This window comes from Phasianus colchicus, chromosome 1 (assembly GCF_987193195.1).
Source record: "Phasianus colchicus chromosome 1, bPhaCol1.hap1.1, whole genome shotgun sequence".
Classification (NCBI taxonomy): domain Eukaryota; kingdom Metazoa; phylum Chordata; class Aves; order Galliformes; family Phasianidae; genus Phasianus; species Phasianus colchicus.
In genome coordinates, this window is record NC_143436.1 from 54,822,550 (window position 1) to 54,843,330 (window position 20,781).

The following is a 20,781-nucleotide window of genomic DNA, read 5'->3' on the forward strand; positions in this document are numbered from 1 at the left end:
CCTCCTAGAACAGTTTTGCAAAATCACAAACTCTTAGGCACAATCTCAAGCACCCCTGAAACTTCTCTTAAATCCTCTGAAAGCCTTTCTGGTCCGTGGCACTTTTTCTTGGAGGGACCATCACTTTGCTCCTACAGTTCAAATTCAGCCTGATTCAGATTCAGAGATCTGACCTGCACAGAGTCCCTTTTCAGAACCAGTTGAACAAATCATCCCATCTTTGCAGAGTGTGTTTGCACATCCCAAAAGACAGCATTTCATCTTGAAGATCTATTGCTTATTTGTGTCTTGAATCCAATGGATCCATAGCCTGGGAAGAAGGCAAAACTTGTGACCTCTTCAAGTAGGCATTTTAGGATGAAAAATGAATTGCTGAACTTCATCCAGGTTCACTTCCTAAATCTAACCTTCGAGAATATTACAGCAGCTCTCCATGCAGTACACCTTCATTCCAGACGAGGATGACTTTCCCCTCTTCAAATCTAGCCCTTTGTTTAGAATGATAACGTTCTCCCTCATCCGGGCATCCAAACCCACATCACCAACCCTCCTACATCTTCACGCACGTAATCTATGCCCTACCCATGCCACGCAGACAGAATCTGAAGTGTCTAGTAGCTCTGAAGTCTTCTTCATTCTGCCGAAACACAAGGGTTTCTACTTTCTAATCTCATAACCCACAGAATAAAAATAAATATATACATAAAATAATAAATAAATAAAAAGAATGAGGTAAAGGAGGCCTGGCAGGAAGAGGCATCAGAGAATGAATGTATCCAAAGTTATCTGTGATCTTTTCAGAGCTCCATTTATGTTTGGGAATACGGACAGCTCAATTAGTCTACCGCAAGTCCCCAGAAGATCTCAGGAGGACAAATGATAAATGACTGATTTAAGGCATTCAAGGTTATCTGTAGTGGAGGAAAGATTCCAAGCCTCTGTTTTCTTGGTTCTGACTTTTCCTCTACTTTTGGTTAAGGTGACAAGAATCATTTTATGAATTGCATGAGCAAGAAAAAAATTAAATCCCCCAGGCTCAATTAAATATGTTTATCTAATTTTTCATTCCAATCAAATGTCATGGGAATTTCCTAATATGAGATTACTACTCCTACCACCCAAGCTAACCATGAGCATTACTAAGGTTCCCTTACTCAGATTTGCCAAAATTCTCACTCTGATTAAGTTTTCTCCATTTTTGTCCTGAAGAGAGTTCTATTAATACCTCCTCCCTTCTTTTTCTGGCAGACTGTTCTAAAACACTAAATCCTTATTTCCTCAGCAGGGGTATAATATCTACTCTTATTAAAAATACTGAAACACAAGCTTACCCAGAGGTGTGTTTTATTTGACGTGAAGAGATTCAGTAAAAATGCTTCCCTGGGAGAGCTAGTGTTTCAGCCATCCTGCAAGGATTTGGCAAATGTTTCAAATGTTCTGCTGGACTCTCTGAGATATTATTAACCCCTTTCAAAAATGGTAGTTTCCACCACTTTCCAAGTGCACGTGGATGGAAATTTCCAAGTCTATTGTCTGGAGCTATGACACAGGCAGGAGAAAGACTGAAACTCTTGGTTAATCACAAGGGAATGCAATGTATAAAGATGGTAAAATCTGACAAAATCCATCTTAGAAACAAAGACTGACTACATTTTACAAACAGGCAGTGAATTTGGCCTCCTAAAAAAGTGACCACCAAAGTGTTTCCATAATCAGTCTGTAATGCTATATTGTCTCACTGTTAAAGGGCAGGAGAGAGCTGGAAATCCTTCCGTGAAAGGCCAAGGGGTAAGAAAGAGACAAATATTCAGTATGGTAGAAACAGAGTCCTCAGAGGTCTCATGTTTAGCAAGTACAAGTTCATGTGTATGGAGGGACAGAGAAACGAGCAGATCTCCCACACTTTGTTTGACAGAAGAAATCTTTGCACCACAGAACAGATATCCCAAAGGACAGATGTTAGTGATGGGCTAGAGAAAGCCAAAGGTTATCCATTGAGAGCCCTTAGCCATATTTAAAGAGTTTGGACTCTAGCCATCTCTCAGTGAAGTCAATGCAAGTCTTTCAATTGACTCAAATGGAAATTGGAATGAATCTCTAGGCTCAATCTTTTTCAGTTACTTTTTGTTTACATCATTTAAGATCTCTGTGACAGTTGTCTCTCAGATGTATTTCATTAGGCATTTAGCTTTCTACTGAGAAATTTCCCAAGCTACGTTTCTTTTTATTTTTATTTTTTTGGAAATCCCAATGAAAAAAATATTCTCATTTCCATCTCCAGTTGATTTTTCATTCATCCATCTCTTCCTGTCAGAATTCTGGCTGATAGACTGTATTTGGATTGTTTAATCAGACTGATACCTAATAAAATGGATGTGTCATCAAATAAATTCTTCCAACTCAGCCTTAAAGCCCAAAAATGTTCTAGATTCTCGTCTGGAGTAAATCAAATTTTGCTGACATCAGCAAAGCCTGGCTGACAGCACTGGAGAATCTAATCTTCTAATAGCATACAGTTTTGATCAAAGTAGAAAGTGTCTTACTACAATTACCTACATTTTGCACAGAATGATTCCTCTTTTGGCAAGCAGAATACCCATCGGAACGTGTGTTCAAACTCTTCCCCACAGGCATAAAAAACTTCACTGCTTTTCACTTTTCATCTCAGTTTCCAGACTAGAAAACAATCCTGTCATATATCAAGAGCACAAACGGTACCACATATGCTAATACAACATGCTTTTTTTTTTTCCTTCTTACCTGTGTACGCATGGTTTCCTTAAATTATTTTATTACTGTATATACAAACATACAATGAAGACAACAGTTCCTCTAAAAGTATTGTAGTTACAGCTCAATACGATGTCATATGATAGATCATTTAGGATTACATCTTATGTGATCTTTGTGGTATGGTACTGAACAATTACTCAATAACCAATACACAGACTGGTTTCAACCAGTGGATTTACAGCTAATCATACCAGCATATACAGAACAAACCAACTGCAAAGACACAAATTCACTCCAATGACACCAATCAGGATTTAATGTTTTAAACTTCAGTTGTTTGAAAAACAAGAATTGCTTCTCTAAACTACATGATAAACATACTAAAAAGCCAAACCAGAGCCAGTTTTGCCTATGGTAGAAGAGATATCAGTTCCTTCAGTTCATAGAACTGTACCTCCACTCTGTGGTGAAAATCAGTCTTCTCATTAAATGTGCATTTTACCATGTCCACCAAACAAGGAAAAAGAAGGAATTTAACCTATGGATTAATCTTAGCTTTCCCAGATTCTTCCCAGAAATCTTCCCTTCACTGCAGATTACTGGAAGTTGAAGAGATGTAGCCATACAGATAAGCTGAATATAAGTAACTTAAGAATGCCTTTTTAATTCCAGGGTAATAATCCGCCTTGAAAAATGAATGCTTCATTTTAGTTGATATAACAGATTCAGGAAAAGGTGATATTTAATGCAAACACTTTCTGTTACAACTTTTTCTTCCTTCAGCAAGTGTTGAAAACCTCTAAACCCCTGCATCAACACTTTATTAGTAGACTCAAACTCTGATCATCTCAGCTCTTTTCCAGATAATTGAGCTTGGATATTTTTGTCCTACAACCAGCTCGAGCTGTTTGTTGATCATTTTCTTGGACAGTTACCTCTTCAGTTCTGTTAATAAAGACTGTCCCTCTAGCTGAAAACTAACCATATTGTTTGCCATACAACGGGTACATCCAACCCACAGCCCCCAGGCTGTAAGTGACCTGGCCCAGCTCATTCTGCAGCTGCCCCATGCAGTCATGGCAACAGCTCTGCCCCACTGAGCTGCTCAGCCTGATCCCAGGCACACACCCATCATTCACAACAACAAAACATTCGTGTGTAATTGGTACATACTGGACTGAAACCAGTCGACATAAATACATAACTCGCAAATTTTCAGATAAAATGTATAGAGTCACAGTACAAAATTTGACCATGTCTCTTTACCCAACCTTTATAAGCTCTCTCTCACCAGAGAGAAATACTCCTCATTTCACAATCACACCTTATTCATGTCACTGCTTTTTGGCAATACATACATCTGTGAAAAATTCTTTTCAAGGATGAGGTGCAGAGAGAGTAAATTTTCAGCAAAAATCTGTAAGAAACACATTGAGAGCTCACTGAGAATTGCAGCCATTGCCACTGATCAATGACTGAGGCATCAGTTGCACAAAAACAAAGTCACATATCCCACTAGTTTTATGGTTTTGTTGCTTATTTTTTGTATGTTTTAATTTAAAAAAAAAAAAAATTAAAATTATGTTCTGTCACTTACATATGTTAAGTATGTTATATATTTTATGAGGGCTGCTTCAAAAGTAATGTCTCCTATTTAATGATGCTGGCCCGTGATGTCAGACGTGGATGTTGGTGGCATGGCAGTAGAGGTTGAACCTTCCCACCAATATCTCATTACATTTTGTTGCTGCATGACAGTTGGCAGAAGAGGGACAGACTGACAGAATGGCATCTGACATGGAAGTGTGTATGAAGTAAAGGGATGTGTGTCATCGAACTCCTCCATGCAAAAAAAAAAAAAAAAAAAAAAAAAAGGCACTTAATGACATTCATCAACACTTGCCAAACATCTATGGAGACCAAACAATGGATGTGAGCACAGTGAGGCAGTGGACAGTCCATTTCAGCAGTGGCAAAAGCAACAATGGATCACCTCCACTGGTGAGGATTGTTACGAGTGCAGCATGCAGACTCTAGTTCATTGGTGGTGAAAATACATAGTTAATGGTAGTGAAAGAGTGTTCTGTAGCCAAGAATTTGCTCTATTAGATAGTGTTATCGTACTCGTTGTGTCAGTTGTAGTTTCAACAGAAATAATTAGGAGACATTACTTTCAGAGCAACCTTCATAGATGGGCCCTAGACAATTCTTCACTCAGTGTGGCCCAGGCAAGCCAAAAGGTTGGATACCCATGCTATACAGTTTGTGCCACAAAAGGAACAGGCAAAAGGAACCTTCAAAAGCAAAGACAGGATAAGAACGTTATGTCATGATCATTCTGTTTTTTTGACTGGCAAAGAACAATGTGCACTGACCATGCTGAAATCTGTTTTAAATCCATTTAGGTTGTTTAGAGAGTGAGGCCAAGAGGCCATGCCTACTGCTTTGGGAGATGGAAGAAATGACAAGAACTCCAAAGATACAGACTCTCCAAACATGCTGGATTGACAGGTCCATTTTCTACATTTAAAACACTGTAAAAACATTGCAGCAAGCTTGGGATTTATTCTTGCACAGAAAAATAATTATGAATAGCATACTATTTGCACAAGTTTTAAAAGGTATAACTGGGACTCTATCATCTTCATTACCTTATCTTTACAGAAATGTTCAGTAACTAAATCTTAAAACAGAGATCAGAACAAAATGAAAAATCTGAACACCATCAGAAATGCTGATGTGAGTTGGTCAAGTACTTTTCTAGGTCCATGGCAACTTCATTAGCTTGTTTTGACTGGAGGAAAATAGTGGGTAAACTTTTAAAAGCATACTCCAGTTCTACTTTGGGAAAAAAAAAAAAAAAAAAAAGGAAAAAAAGAAAGAAAGAAAAAAGAAAAAGTAATAAAATAAAAATGAAACAGGTTTCACCCCACAACTTCATTCATGCCTTACTCCAGTTAGGATATTTTGCAAATCTTTATTCTGCATCATGAAACAGTGTACTGAGCTTTTTGCAGCCTAGATGGCTGCATAAGACCCCACCAGAAAAAAATTCATACGTCACATCAAGGAAAAAGGCCACCCTCAATAGAATGTTCCAAACATCTCTTGTCCTCCTAATTCTGAACAGAAAACATAGCAGAAATAAAAGACTCCTGTTTTCCCTGTCAGTAACAACAACAAAAATTCCCACTGGCATAAAGTTATGTGAAAGTTATGAGAAAGTGTGAAGAGGAGTCACTGAAGCTGTAGAGAGGCTGAGGAAGACAGTTAGATGAGAAAGCACGTGATGAATTTTGGTATTATGGTATAACACTGCTCAAGCTGATCCCACAAGGAGCTCTAACTCACAAGTTAGCATGTTTTCTTGCCAACTCACTTTCTTATACTGCTTAATAATAAATTAAAATTGTGCTTTCCTTCTCAAATTTGGGTTGAGCAAAAGGGCACATAAAAAGGAGCATTAGCAACTAGAAATATCTTGTAATGTGAATTTACAAAGTTGTTGCCCCAAACAGACTTGCAAGTGAATGAAAGTAGTGATTACTCCAGGGCTGCATTAAATAACAGGCCAAGTAAAGAGCAGCAGGCTGAGGTAATGGGATGTCTTAACTAGTGGAGAGGATTAACAGTCCAAGGACACATGAAGCCGCAGTCTCCATCTGTGATCATTTTGCTACTCACATCTTCACAAGTTTGACCACCCTTGAGCTATCTTAGGACTGTACTTGTGTTAATATGCAGCCTTCTGGGAACATCCTTGGACTTTTAAAGCCAGAACGTGTGATTATACAGCATGATGAAAGACAGTTTACTTAGGACTTGTTTCCTTCGCAAGAATATGGTTCTCTTCAATAAGTAGACAAACTGTAAATCAAGAATTCTTATAAAATATTCTGGTATCAAAAACTTCACAAACTAATTACCCACAATTTAAACATGCGGAGTCTGAGAGCCAATGGGAACTGTCTGAAGTCAAAGGAGATACTAGCTGAAGACAATTTCCTCTCTCAAATCCATACTCTGCTCGCTCGACCATTAAATCAAAGCTTGGGCTTTTCAGAGCTAGATTAGTTTTGTGTTAAACATCGTTGGCAAATGGGAAAATTATATTCAAACATAAAACAGCAAATGGCCTTCTAGAGAGAACTTCTGCAAGTAGAAGCTGGTTTTAGTTGGATTATTAGTACTTGCGCAGTGTTATACACATTTTATGTGAGAGCATATTCAAAACCGAGTATTTCCACATGTACGTGTCTGAGGAAACAAGTTGTGGTTGGCTATATCTGACAAAAATACATTAATAAATGAATAAAGATTTTTCCCCTTAGCAGTAATTCAGCCTCCCCACTGTGAAGATAGAAGGTGCTCCAAACCTCAGTTCTATCATTTGCACTCTTGCCAGACATAACATTCCATGGAGAACACTGCAATTATGTTATACCAAAGAAAGCAATCTCCCACTAGACTAAAAGAACGAGAACAAAAATCCCGCTGCAGCTCATGATTGTTTAGCCATAACAGAAATGGTAAACTTTTGGCTTCAGTTCACAAGATCACAGGACCCAGCACATCACTGGGAAAGTTTTTAATGTTTTTAAGTTTACTCGTAGATTTGCCACAGTAAAACCAAGTGGTTTCACATCTGTCTGTGGTATGGCTGCAGTGGCGCTGCTGGAAAAGCAAGGGCAGCAGAGCCTGGTGGCAGCCATATGGGCAGTGCCCCATGATCACTGCTCACTATGGTCCACAAGAGCCAGCCAGCTGTGTAAGAGCACACCACCCCAGGGCTCACAGAGCAGCTGATCTTCTGCCACCAGAAGGAGGACAAGTTCATTGAGCCAACAGACAGTTACAGCCACCAAAATATTTCCCTTTTGCAGGATGAGTATTCCTTTCTGATTAAGCTTTAAACACCAACTGGAAAACCCTGTCCCAATGAAGTCAACAAGAGTTCTACATAAGCCTGGAAGATGAAGATACAGTGCTCAGCCCTACAGTGCTTCCCCAGTCAATTTGGAAAAGTCCTAGATTAATCGTTAGCTTAGGAAAGGAAAAGAAAAAGAAAGAAAGAAGAGGCTGGGGCTTAAGGCAAGTGTACCACATCTATTTCCAAGCTTTGGTTGCAATAGCGTTAGCTAATACTCCTCTGCCCACTCAACCATTTTGAAGTTGGTTCTGCAAGGTACTAAACAAATGGGCCCCAGGCCAGGAGGACACTTAAACATGTGTTCAACTTTAGGGATACAAGTAAATCCTCCTGAATGCTTAATGTTACACTTTCCTGAACTAGAGCCAACCTGCCCCCATGCTTTGCCAGCTCTTAAGACTGACATCAAACAAGTCTCTCCTGGTAACATTATATAAAATCCTTCATACAGATATGCAAATAGTTCCAGCAACTATATATATTATCTCATTCTTCTGCATATACATGTATGGGTTAGCTCAGGATATTCTGTTTCAAGCTCCTTCTATTTTATGCTTACGCTTTATGACTTTGACCCAAGCACTTCATTGCTCAGAGAAGATAGGGATTAAAAATGAACAGCATTCAGAATTCATTACCCCTAGTAATAGTATTAACCCTGTAGCAATACTATATTGGCTTCAACATCATTCACATTGTGTTCTCTGGCTGGCATTTTCTCAGATATGTTTTGGTTTTCAGCTTTCAATCAATTCTCTCATCCAACTGGAATAGCTTCTCTTGTCCAACTGGAATACATGCCAAAATGACTTATAAAACACTGTTCAGGTTCCATATAATAAAGCAAACCACAGGAATGGTCTATTAGCATTAAAATTACAGAACCATTGAAACACATTAAAGATAAACATGCCATCAATGTGAGTCGAGCAAGCATACCACTCCAACATCACTTTTTAATAGTCCAACTTTGTACATTATATATAAACCTTTGACTGTGATCACCATGAAATGTGCCATATTATATTATTTATTCAGTACAGTTCCCTTTTCTCTATTCACTTCTGTTTTATCCCTATGGATGCGCAGTACATTCCAGCTAGACAAGGCAATTCAAACTTGTATCCCCAGGCTAAAAGAAGGACCAATAGCTCTCTGTCTACTTCAGTCTACCAAAACAGAAGGGTACGCCATTAATCCCCCAAGTTGGTCCCACTGTGATTTCAACAATTAACCAGCTATTCCTGTATTTTATAGGGGTTCAATCTTTAATGAAAGCAACTTTTCTAAGCACATTTATTGCTTTGAGATCAAAGCCAAAATTCCATCTTTTTATAGGTTTCAAAAGGTTTCCAAAAGGAACCGACAAAGATCCAATTGCTGAAATTCTCCAGTGCCTTTTAAAAATTACACTGCCATGTTCCTGTACTCTCGATTGCCATTCAGGTATTCAAGGCTCAACAGCTGATGAACACACTCACTACCTCTGTGTACTCAAATTGTTGATGGGCCTATCTATAATAGCCTCTGGGATCTATCTCAACAGTACTTCTATCCACAGTATCAACATCTGTCTGCCCTAACGCCCACCTATTGGCTGTACCTCATACATCTAAGGATGTATCAGCTGAGTTAGGTGAAGAAACTGTGAAAATGTCAGTGCACCAGCATGGAAGGTAAGAGTAAGAATCATGTCAGCTCACAGTTTTATAAAACTTTGATTTTCAGAAACCTCCAGAGAAATTAGCTGAGAAACAGCTTCTGCAGATCATACGAATAATGAGCAAAATCTACTGACATCACTAGAATAGATGGAAAGGTTGTTACTGGAGTTTTGAACCATACCCGTGATGAAAGGGGAAACCATGTATGAAAGGGACGTATGTTTTGGAAAAATTTTTTTTATTATTATTATTATTTGGCTATCAGCAGAGGTATTCCCAGCTTTTTTGTATTTTCTTTCATTCCTTGGAGCAGGACATTTATATGCTGCTGGCAGCCTGAAAAGAATTTCCCCTAGTTACATCAGATTTAGCATAGCTAACAGGATATATCACTTTTCCACATAAGGAACAGCTGCTGTTGCTGCAGGGAGGTTGCAAATACATGGTATTTGGCCACACATTTTGCAATATCTTGCATTTTCCATACATTGAAAGACTGGTGAAGAAAACAACATACAAAAGACAGCCTTACCCAGAAGAAAAAGTGATGCTGATGACTTGAAGCCTCTGCAAGGCTTACCTGACTTCATTTCTGTCTCCGTAAATCAACTCAGGCTCCTTTGCTAGCACACAGTTTAGCCTGTTTTTCATCTGCTGCTAAGGCTGTGCTGCCAAGGCTTTTTAGAGTTCTGTTGTATAAAGGGCATCTTTTAAGAGACTACTTGTTCCCCTTGAAGAAATTATCTGCTTGCCACAAATCTTTTTAAGCCAGAGACATTATACTGCACAGCTCTGCCAAGCAGGACACATGAAAGGGGATTTCCTTTCTCCTTTCCACAGCGGATACCCTTTCAGATGAAATGGGGCCGTTCCAGAAAGAAGTCACAACACATCTTTCCCTTCTTCTAAAATGTATTAATAATTCAATTTAAATTTCTACAGATAAAAATTCTGAGCAGCTAAATGTTGAAATCCTTTTCTGCACACATCGTTAGCCTAAGTTACATCAGTTCACAGGATTTGCTCCACACTTTATTTGCCATTTGAGGAGCCTGATGTGAGTCAGGCAACCCAAGCTTTTGCCTTCTTTTGTTGGAAAATGCTTATGGACAGACAACCTTGCCTTCTCTTGGCACATACAGCTAGGCACTAAACATTATATAGGGTATAAGATTTTTTTATTTTTATTTTTCCAACATAGAGATGTTTCAAGACTCATTGAGATGAGCAATTGCTGTCAACCATAATCCCACAATTCCAGCATACACAACTTTCCATGTAGCTTTTAACTGAAACCATACACCGTTTGCTATTTTCAGCAACACCATGAGTACATTGGGTTGTTTGCCATTTAATCTACTTTCCAGACAGCCTTCCACAGAAGCATTAGAGCTGGAAGAAGACCTTTCTGCAGTTCTTTATTCCACGCCTTTGAAGAGCAGCGTGTTTATCCATATTAATCCCAGCCCAAACCTTACAGATGAGTATCTCCAATGACAATGATGTCACTGTCTTACTTGGCAGCTGTCTCCTTGTCCAGTACTGTGGGGTCTGCTTTTTGAAAGTTATGCAATCACAGCAACATGCATGTACAAATATACATCTTTATCCTACTGCAACCTGGGCACTACTTTCGCTACAAATTTAGGGAAGTGTAAGAATAATGCAGGTAAATTCATAAATTCAAGTTCCCAGAAAACAGGACTTTCAAAAAATCTGTGAGCTGCTCAGCTTTATTTTTAATGGTGGATATTATTTGTTTATATGAAGACATATGAATATTATATTGAACTGTGTGTATCAATGAATGACAAGCACTTCCAATATTAATGATGTTTTGAAAAGGCACTGTCTAGCTGACATCCAGGTGGATCAGTCCTAGAAGCTAATCCAACAGAGTAAGAAAACACTGCTTGAAAAGCACAGTTGAACTGTGTCTACACCTGGCAAAACAGAAGCAAGCCAGGTGTGGCTCAGTTGATGTGCCTCTACACACTTTTTTGGATATCTATGATTTCAGAAAGCAAACCTAGCCTACCCTTTCAGAACAAGAACCCTTCAGAAGAATTCAAAGCACCCGCAGAGGATAATTTTAAATGCTGCCAGTCAAGCTGCTCTATCTCTTTTCTTTCCCCAAACTGGTAAAGCTCTGAGCTTACACAGGGGAGCAAGCAGTAGTTGTGTCACAAAGAGACAAAAGCAGCCTATGCAACAACTAACTTTCAGCACTCAGTTCAGTGCTTAGCAGTGCTCCTTGCCATCTACCCCTAAATAAGACAAGATCCTCCAAGAGACTGATCCACAGCACAGGAATCATCCATGTGCTTCAACTCTCCCTTTCTAGGAACTCCTTTGTCTTTAATACTTTAAGAGCCCAGAGGGACTAGCTCACTCACTTTGTGTTTGAAGACAGACAATGCGTGTTTTTCTCATAACAACCCCAAAATATAGTCAATTGAAGGGTTTTGAAGTTAGAATTATATTGAATCAATCTTTATACTTTTTATAACATATATGTATTACAGACATGTATTTCTTGCTCCTGGCTCTTATCAATAGGCACATATTTCTAGTTGCCTTTACCTCAAATCTGCTGGTTTTAATTTTGAAAGTTTGTATTATTTTTACTGCATTCTCCCCCAGTTTGTCAGCTTTGCTTTTGTAATATTTGTGGTTGCAAATGACTGGCATTATAATAATCCTTGCTTGCTGTTTCTTTTCAAAAAAAAAAAAAAAAAAGTAAAGTAGTTTGGAGACCTGAATAAGTGAATGCACTGACACATAACTGCTTGCACAATGCTCAGCTTAGGAAAGCCAAAGTCGTCATGAGCACATCACCAAAGGTATGTGGACCAACTGTTAGAAGATCAACTCTGTGTATGTCACAGGCTTTTGGGCAGCCTTCCAGTCTGAGAGTTTGAGGGGATCCATTTCAAACAAACAACAAAGAGAAGGTGTAGCTGTGAATTAAAGGCTTTGAAATAAAACCCATACAGCAACTACTGGGTCATAAGATTTGCGAGCTATCTTACCTCCAAGAATTTACCAGCAGTAGTACATATATATAAGCTTGTACCTTGAATACTGGAAGCCTGAAGCCACAGTTGAAGCCTTGAAGTTAGACAAATACAACAGCTTCAGGCAAGGTGAATCCAAACATGGGATAAACAAATCTTAAAACTACAAAGAAATCCTACAGTTACATTCCAGGTACAGCTAAAAAGCTTCACAACCTTTACATTCTTGCTTGAAAAACATGAATTAGAAGGAAGGCATGTTTTATAGAAGCTTTGGTGTCTCCAGTACTCAGAAGGGAAATATTCAAATGGAAATACTATGGATTTGAGTACGTATCAACATCTTGAGTATGTATCAACTTATAAATCTGCATTACCTGTGTCTCCAGTCAGCTGTCTATCTCTGTTCCCAAATCTATGATAGATGAACAACACAGAAGAGAAGCATAGGCTTCTCAGTGCTTTTTCTCTCCCTTGCAGGGTACCACACAGCCTAGATGTGCCTCTCCAGGAACTAGGGAGCGGTAGCAAAGGTGACAGCAATAACAAGCAAATTAGTCAGCTAGATAACCAAGGTAAACGGAGAATTTGTAGGGATGATAGAGGCAGTTGCTGCTCTGGCGTCACCTTAGACCTGCCTGAAACCTAGCTTTGAGCACAGACCTTTGCAGCATGAGGTAACACAGAGTTGTAGCCACAAGTAGGCCCTGACAGAACAAACAGCCTTGAAGAGTTCTCACAAAGCAGATCATTTGCTCCCTTTCTTCACCTCCACAAGCCATCTTAGTAGATTTGGTAATACACATATTTAAACAGTCCCACAACCACAGATGCCAGGGAAACAAAAGCAAGTCTGTGATGATAATGGGTCCCTTTGGATCCAGGACTTGACGCAGAATGTCTCCTAGAAGGAAGTCTGTGCAAAAACCTGTTACCACACCAGATTTGTACTAGGGAACTGAGAACCAACTCTCTAGATGCAGTGATCTATCACTGCACAGGGCTGGCTTTGTTGATATAGTCCATGATTGGAGACCTTCAGGGAGCAAACAACAGCCTACTTGGAAGAGATCCCATGCCAACAGGACTGAAGAAGTGCCAGTATATGTATGAATTTCCTCCAAAGTACTCTCAGTTCCTTCTAGACTAAGAGTGATTGAAATGATTAAGTGTGTTTTGCAAAGCTCTGATCTAAGAAACAATATTCAGCTACATCTAGATTCAAACTAATGCCCATGATGACTGTAAGCACTTTTGGGGGATATCTATGCCTGTACAGAGTTTAACACAGAGATGTAGTCTTTGAAATGAGGTTATATTTACTACCTGTAGAGACTCACCAGATGGAGGTAGATGCCTTCATGTACATAGACTGAGTAAATCCATGCTGTGCAATGCAGTGCTACTTAGGCACACCAATCTGCATAGGCCTACAATGCTGCCTTCCAGGAGCAGAAATCTCTGTAGCACACTCCTCAGCACGACTGATCCACAATCAACTTGTGCAGACCTGGCACAGAGAACTTGGCAGTGCAAACCCCAGTTCTGGTAACAGTACATAAAACACCAGTTGATTCCTGCAGTGTAACACACAAAGTCTCAAGGATTTCTGTCACCATGCAGGTAGTTCATTTTAAACAAGATTTTCAGAGGTATGATGGGACTCCATCCTCCTGTACGGTATAGGTTTCAGATACCAAAATATTAGGAGTGATCAATATTAGGAGCACCAATATCTTGTCTTATTAAGGGGTTTTCCTACTCATAATCAGCAAGTAAAAGTAAGATTCACTTAACTCAAATATCACTTAGGTATATACAAATGGCTAAGCCATGCATGTGGTTACATTAATTGGGACCCAAATTCAGACACCTCTGGGGACTCATTAACATTTAACTTGTGTCAGAGCACAAATGGTAGCAGTGTTCCCTTTGTGGCATCAAATCAGGCCCATTAATTAGTCCCTATTAATACTCAATCCCTGGGTGCCATTAGCACATTTCTATTGGCAGCTTATTCACAGCAAAGTTTCATTCACTCTAATTGCTCAAATTGTCTTTTCCAGAAATCTAACAGTTGCTTTTGGACAGAAACAGTAGTACAAACACAAGAAAATAAAATAAAACATACACCAGCTTTAGCACAGAACTTGGAGTGTGATCCAAAGGTCATTGAAGTTAGTGAAACAATTGTCTTCCATGAGCTTTGGATCAGGCTTCTTGAGAACAAATTTTTGCTAAAGTTTCAGTCTTTTTGAGAGCTCACTCTGCTATTTCACGTCCACTCTAATTTAGCATAAATAGAAAGCAATTCTCCGGCCCTTTCTTGCATGAAACAGCTTGGATCCATTAATTGGAATGGTTCTCACGAGCAAGTGCTCTTTCATACACAGGCTACATACCAAAGTTAGCAGTGTCTAAACAACAGTGCAGGAGTAGAGAAGAAGTAAATTCTAATAAGAGCCAGTTAGACAACATTGGTGCCAGTATTTCATATTCCATTATCATCTACATCTCTCTTTCTTCTTTCTCTTTTAAAACTGCCTCCCTCTGTTTGATTTCTTGCAGGTTTCCACATGGACGCAGGGAAAAATCATGACCCTTATTTTTCAATAACTTTTAAAAGCGTTACCCTTCTAAGGTTCAATACTGCAAGATTTGCCTACTAAGATATCACAACAGCAGCACATTCCCACATAAAGAGGAGAAGGAGGAATTCTGATATGTTCCTCTGGCTCAGCAGCACAACAGCCTCACAAAAATTGGCTCTACAAGTAGAGAAGCCGTATCACACTTTCCACAACTTTTGCTATCTGCAAAGTAGCTGTTCATTTCATGAGGATTGAATCTGGTCTGCAAATTGTAAAATACTGCAGTAGCTTAATTTACAAAAGAAACATAGAATGGCAAAGGTACGGCTAAGACCAGTCCAGCTTGAAAAGAGTCAAATGCAATAAGCATGACTGCACGAGTACAAACACAGAATTATTCCTCCCCACCCACCCCTCCAAAAACGCATAATGATTCATAAAAAGGCTGGGCCTTTTAATCAGGTCTTAATATCAGCAAAATTACATCACTCGCTAGCATGCTAATGAATTCATCTCCCAAGGTTTTATGCTAAGTGCTCTATCATGACCCTGAATATCTCCCACTTGGTATGCTGCAGATCTTAAAAGATCTCTTAGTAAAAATATGACATATACTTTACATTTGAAAGACAGTGGGAGCACTTTCTTTACTGAAATAACAGCACAAATCCAACAGCAGCCAAGACGCTTGTGAAATGCCAAGATGTTATTCAAAATTGTTATTAAAATTCAGGGTGGTCCCTCTTAACCAAATTTCTGGCATGATAGCTTCATTTTAGTGTGATCATGGTACTCAGCAGATCAACACAAACACAGAAACAGCCATAAAACGTCACGCTGCTGTTTCAGGATCCCATCTCCAATGAAGATGGGTTCCATCTGCTTTCAGAAAACAGCACAGGATTTCTAATTACTTTGTTTTATTCAAAGTGCATTTAGCACAGGTTACAAAAGAGTTTAGAAGTGTACTGGTCAGTGATTCCTGAGAAGAGCACAAAAGAGCACAACAAAGCAGAATAACTAAAGTCACTATGGTTGAGGCTGGAAGCAGGACATTTCCATCTGGAGTAGACATCTCAGAAGCACAGGCAGCATCCAATTTTATCACCAGAAGGATGGGCGTATCCATCACCCATGTCCCTGTCAAGCAGCACTGGTTTAGTTATTTGCATCTTTCCCTTAGCCTCAGGCCTGGTTCTCCAGGAGCCTGAGATTAACACACAAGGCCATGCAGTATCTTCTGTTCTTGGCAACTCCCTTGCCTATGTGTAAATCTGAGCTGGGCTTTGCCATAAGCTGAAAGCCTCTCTCTTTCAGAGCTGATATTTGGCACTCATTCATGAATTTTAGTGTAAAACGGACATACTCATATAAGATTAGATATATATTTCACCAAAGTCAAATCTAGCCTGATGCTTCTTGGATAAAACTTTTTAAGATAAAGATTGTTAATATTTTTTCCTCGTTCACCCACCTCACATCTTACCTTCTCCTTCAAGTAGTTACGATCAGCCTGTAGAATATTAGCCTGGCTTGTTTACCCAGGGTTGCTTCCAAGTTTCACATTAAGCAAGAGCAATGTTGCCGAGGACTTGAGCCAAACCTAGTGAAATCCATAAAAGAAAGCTGCATCAGTTTTAACGGGCTTTGCAACAGGTCTCAGATATTTCAAGAGTAAAAGTGCTCCATTCCTACAATCACAGCATTGGCAGAAGCAGGAAAACACAGTGGCCAAATGGCGGGGCGATGTAGGGACATAACCCGGGGTACAAACGGTAAATCTCAGCAGGAATTCCTAGCTCCAGTAGTTAAAGCTGAGCTACTGCTCCAGTGCAGAGCCTGTCAGCAAAGGAATTATCACCATCATGACACTGGACCTATTATCTCAGAGAGAGATTTTAAGGAAAACTAACGTACATGGGATGGGCTCAGTCACTAGGCACAGAGCCTTTGCTATTTCCCTCAAGACTGTTGAGGAACAAATGTGTGTCATATTCACATTTCTGTACTGGAGTGGAAAAAAAAGGCCTTTCAGGTCTGTGAGGAACTGAGTCTTTGACGATCACATTGTAGACTAGCAGAAGGGAAAGACCTTAATCTATCATCTCCATGATGTCTTCTAGTTAGCAGCAGCAGCTTTTCCTTCATTAGACAGTAGATATCTACATAGGAGAGAGTAATTTCTCATGCCCATAACACACACACACACAAAAACAAAACAGCTCCAAGCAGGTTTTTCAGCTTATTAGATGGGAAAAACAGAAATAAAAACAATGAAAAAAACCCACATAGATGAACAAATTCAAAGTATACTGAGCATCTTCTGAACTATGCTGCTTTTCAGATAAACCTGACTGTTTGTGTGACAAAGGCAGGACCAGGTCTCCTCTTGCTGTAGTCAGGCATCATTCCTTTCATTGCAATAGGACAGCATATGTGAAACAAGCCTTGTGATGTCTACATTAGAGTAAATGAGAAATTGCTGCTAGTCTTGGCATTTAATAAGGGTTACCAAATTTCATCCACTCTTCTTCAGAAAAAGGTCTTGTTTCTTCATCTGCTGGGTAGCACTGCCTAATGCTATCCATCCTGCACAACTATGTGCATTCAAAGGTATCTAAACATCCTCCAACAGATCACTGGGCAACACAGCTGCCATCTGTTATTCTCTCTGTCTCTCAGCCCAGCAAGAAAACTGAGTCCACAGTATTTTCCTCTTGGAGAGTTGTTTTTGTTGCACTTCTGGGTTTCTCGATGCACTGAAAATGCACATTAGGCCAAGTCCTTCACAGCATGGCAACTGATTGAGTGATGTGAGTAACTGCAATTTCTCAAAGCGCCCTGGGATGTGCAGCACTCTGTACTCATAAATCACTCTTAAGAGCAACTGGAATAAAATCTGTGACTGGCAGTGCAGGATTCTGAAATGTATCTGAAGCGCTTGGGAAGGCTTTGCAGTGACACAGCTTTTTGTGCACTGAAAGGTATGCACTGAAGCTCTATAAGCCTGGTCACCCATTCCCCTTTTGATATCTTTAAAACAGACCAAGACAAATGATATACTTCTTATTTAATCTGTGCTGATGCTGAAAGAACCACTTTCTGGAACTCTTTTTTACTGATACAAAAGTATCCCCTCAAACATTTATGTTCATTCTTTTTTCTGCTTCAGAGTATGGAATTCTCCTGGTGGCATATTTATTTTTTCTAATAACACTGAGTATAAACTGAAAGCTGCCTGAAATTGCCCAGCCTCTTAAAGAGATTAGATGTCAGAGGTAATGGGAAGTGTCTGAAGAAGAAACACTCTTTGGCTACCAAGGAGAGCTGAGTGAGTCAAAGAACAATGGCTGTCATTTTTTTTGTTTCATTTTAAATCTAGCCCAAATGAAGAATGGGCCATAAGTATCTGTTTGTGAGAAATGAAACACCAATGCATGTTAGTTAATTATGGAGAGATATCCATGGCAAAAAGCACAAGATGCTTTACAGTGATTTATAGTCTGTCTTCCAGGAGAGAAAAATGAGTCTGCTGTGAAGACACCACGCTCATTAACACATTTGTTTCTCGTGGTGCTCTGCTAACTTGCTGCTGGCCTGCTAAGTGAGCCCACTGGTTCTGGCATGCCAGAGCACTTCCTAAGGAAGTGTTACTACAAGCTAAGATAGAGCAATGAAAATACTAACTCCCTTCTGAAACACCACAGCCCAATCCATCGCTTGATTGTGCCCTATGACTGCAAAGTCCAAAAAGGAAAAGCACTACTTTGCAACAGGACCCATTTCTATATAACACTCATATCCATGCACAACAGGAGGACAACAACCTTATTTTTATCCCTTCCCCATTGGCAGAAGGCTCATATTACAGCACGTAAAATTAGTGCAGAGATATCAGAGCTGAAACAGCCAGTGAAATGTCAGCAAGGAAGGCCTAATAAGCTAATGGGGGACACACCACCCAGACATCAATGGGACACAGGTTGGACAAAACCAGCATCTTGCCAGTGGGCCACACAGGGCTGCCTCAGGACAGGGGACAAGCCAAGTGTCAGCGCTAGCCCTGCACAGGGTGGCACTTACCAAGGGTTGCAGCCCCAGAGGGCTGAACATGGGGAGGCAAGGCAGGCAACAGGCTTCCTTGGTGGCATAGCAAAGGTCAAGCCAATACCAGGGTATCCAGAGCCAGGAGCAGACAGGTCAAGGCCACAGAATGGCCCTGGTGGGGCTGGAGACAGACTCAGCAGTAGCCCAGCTCAGTGACAAGGCAGCAGGCCCTAGGCTGGGCTGAAATAAGTTCCTGGGCTCACAGCACAGGTGGGGGTCTAGAGAAAGCCAGCCAGAGTCATTAAGGCCCATAAGTGCTTTCAGGGTTCCCCTCAATTCTCTTATTATTGCTAGTGATGGTAGTGGATAATTGGACCTCAGCACAAATCTGAGCAATGGTCTGTGAAACACTGAGGCAGATACACAGCCTTCTCCACCCTCAGAAGGTAGAGGGGCTGCTTCAAGGGGATTCATCTTGCACTCAACACAGCTCTTGCATTTCTCTCTGCAGAAAAACGTCATCTCTCCCTGACATTTCAACTCCTGGAAGAGAAGGAGACATGGGCTGTAAAGGAAACATTGACTGTACACTGAATATATTTCACTGGCCACTTGGGAGGAGTAACTTTGCCAGTTCACAGCATGTGGGATCAGCAGCCAGCTGCAATCCCGTCTCGTTCAGACTCATCCACAACTAACCACAAGGTTTGGGTGGTTTTTTTTTGTTTTTGTTTTTGCTTTTTTTTAACTTTTGTTAGCCAACCTTTTAAGTGGTGCAGTCTTTCTTTGGGCTACTTCCATTCAGGACCAATGGACCATGTTGGTATCGATGGCCTAGAACCCAGCTGAGCTCAATTATACTTGGAGGTGACCTGCATTTCCCATAGTCAGGACCAAGTGCCTCACTTAGGCATAGAGATTAGTACAGTGCTCAACTTGTGGGACAAATAGTTTTAAATGATAGAAAGCATACAAAATAATGAACTCTAATTTTCTCATGCTATGAGTAAACCTTGAATAAAAGATCTGCCCTTCATAAATAAATTAACTTTACATTTCACCTCCCTTGCACACAAATTAAAAGTTTTCCATTTTAACAGATTTTTTCCCCCATTAAATAATCTCTTCTTTTCTGAATGTTGCTATTCCTCAGCTGCAATGAGAAAATCGATGCTGTGCGGTCATTTTTCCTCTCTCAGCCTGCCCATCAAATAGAACTACAGAGCTGTGTTCAGCAGCAGGAGAGTAACCCAATCACTGCTGGAGCAATGCTGCCCTCTCGTGGGGAACCCAACACGTGTGCATGCTGATGTCTTTGCAACTTTGTTGTTGGGTCTTAGTAACATATCGAGGCTGGAATAATCCCCTTTTTAGTACTGTCCAAGTACATGTGCTTATAAGGAAACTGAATAGAAATGTTCAAGGTGATTGCATAACCACTGCATGCTCAGCAGGAGAAATGGAGTCATAGAATCATTAATGTTGGAAAAGACCTCTAGGATCCTCCATTTGGTCAACCATCTTCCTACCACCAATATTGCCCGCTAATCCATGTCCCTAAAATACCACGTCTACATGTTTCTTGAACACCTCCAGGCACAGTGACTCCATCTCCCTGGGCAGCCTGTTCCACTACTCCTTCTGAGAAGAAATGTTTCCTAATGTTCAAACTGAACCTTCCCTGGCATAGTTTAAGGCCACTACCTCTCATCATATCACTGTTACCTGGAAGAAGAGGCTGACTCCCACCTCACCACCACCTCCTTTCAGATGCTTGTAGAGAGCACTAAGATCTCCCG

General features: G+C 40.1%; 2 long non-coding RNA genes across 3 annotated transcripts in view; one reads left to right on the forward strand and one right to left on the reverse strand.

Annotated features, from left to right (window-relative positions):
• LOC149919613 (uncharacterized) overlaps nt 1-16,872 on the reverse strand; it is a 70,812-nt gene extending 53,940 nt beyond the window's left edge. The window contains exons 1-2 of the long non-coding RNA XR_016467996.1: nt 16,631-16,872; nt 16,422-16,538 (exon numbers count right to left, since the gene is read on the reverse strand). This is a non-coding gene — a long non-coding RNA (uncharacterized LOC149919613). The remainder of the gene's footprint in view (nt 1-16,421; nt 16,539-16,630) is intronic.
• LOC149919612 (uncharacterized) overlaps nt 1-20,193 on the forward strand; it is a 79,724-nt gene extending 59,531 nt beyond the window's left edge. The window contains exons 2-3 of one of the 2 annotated variants that reach the window (XR_016468011.1): nt 5,139-5,244; nt 19,494-20,193. This is a non-coding gene — a long non-coding RNA (uncharacterized LOC149919612). Of the gene's footprint in view, nt 1-5,138; nt 6,984-19,493 lie in introns of those variants that run through there. The other variant, XR_016468008.1, reaches the window with a different exon arrangement.
• Nucleotides 20,194-20,781: the final 588 nt, after the last annotated feature.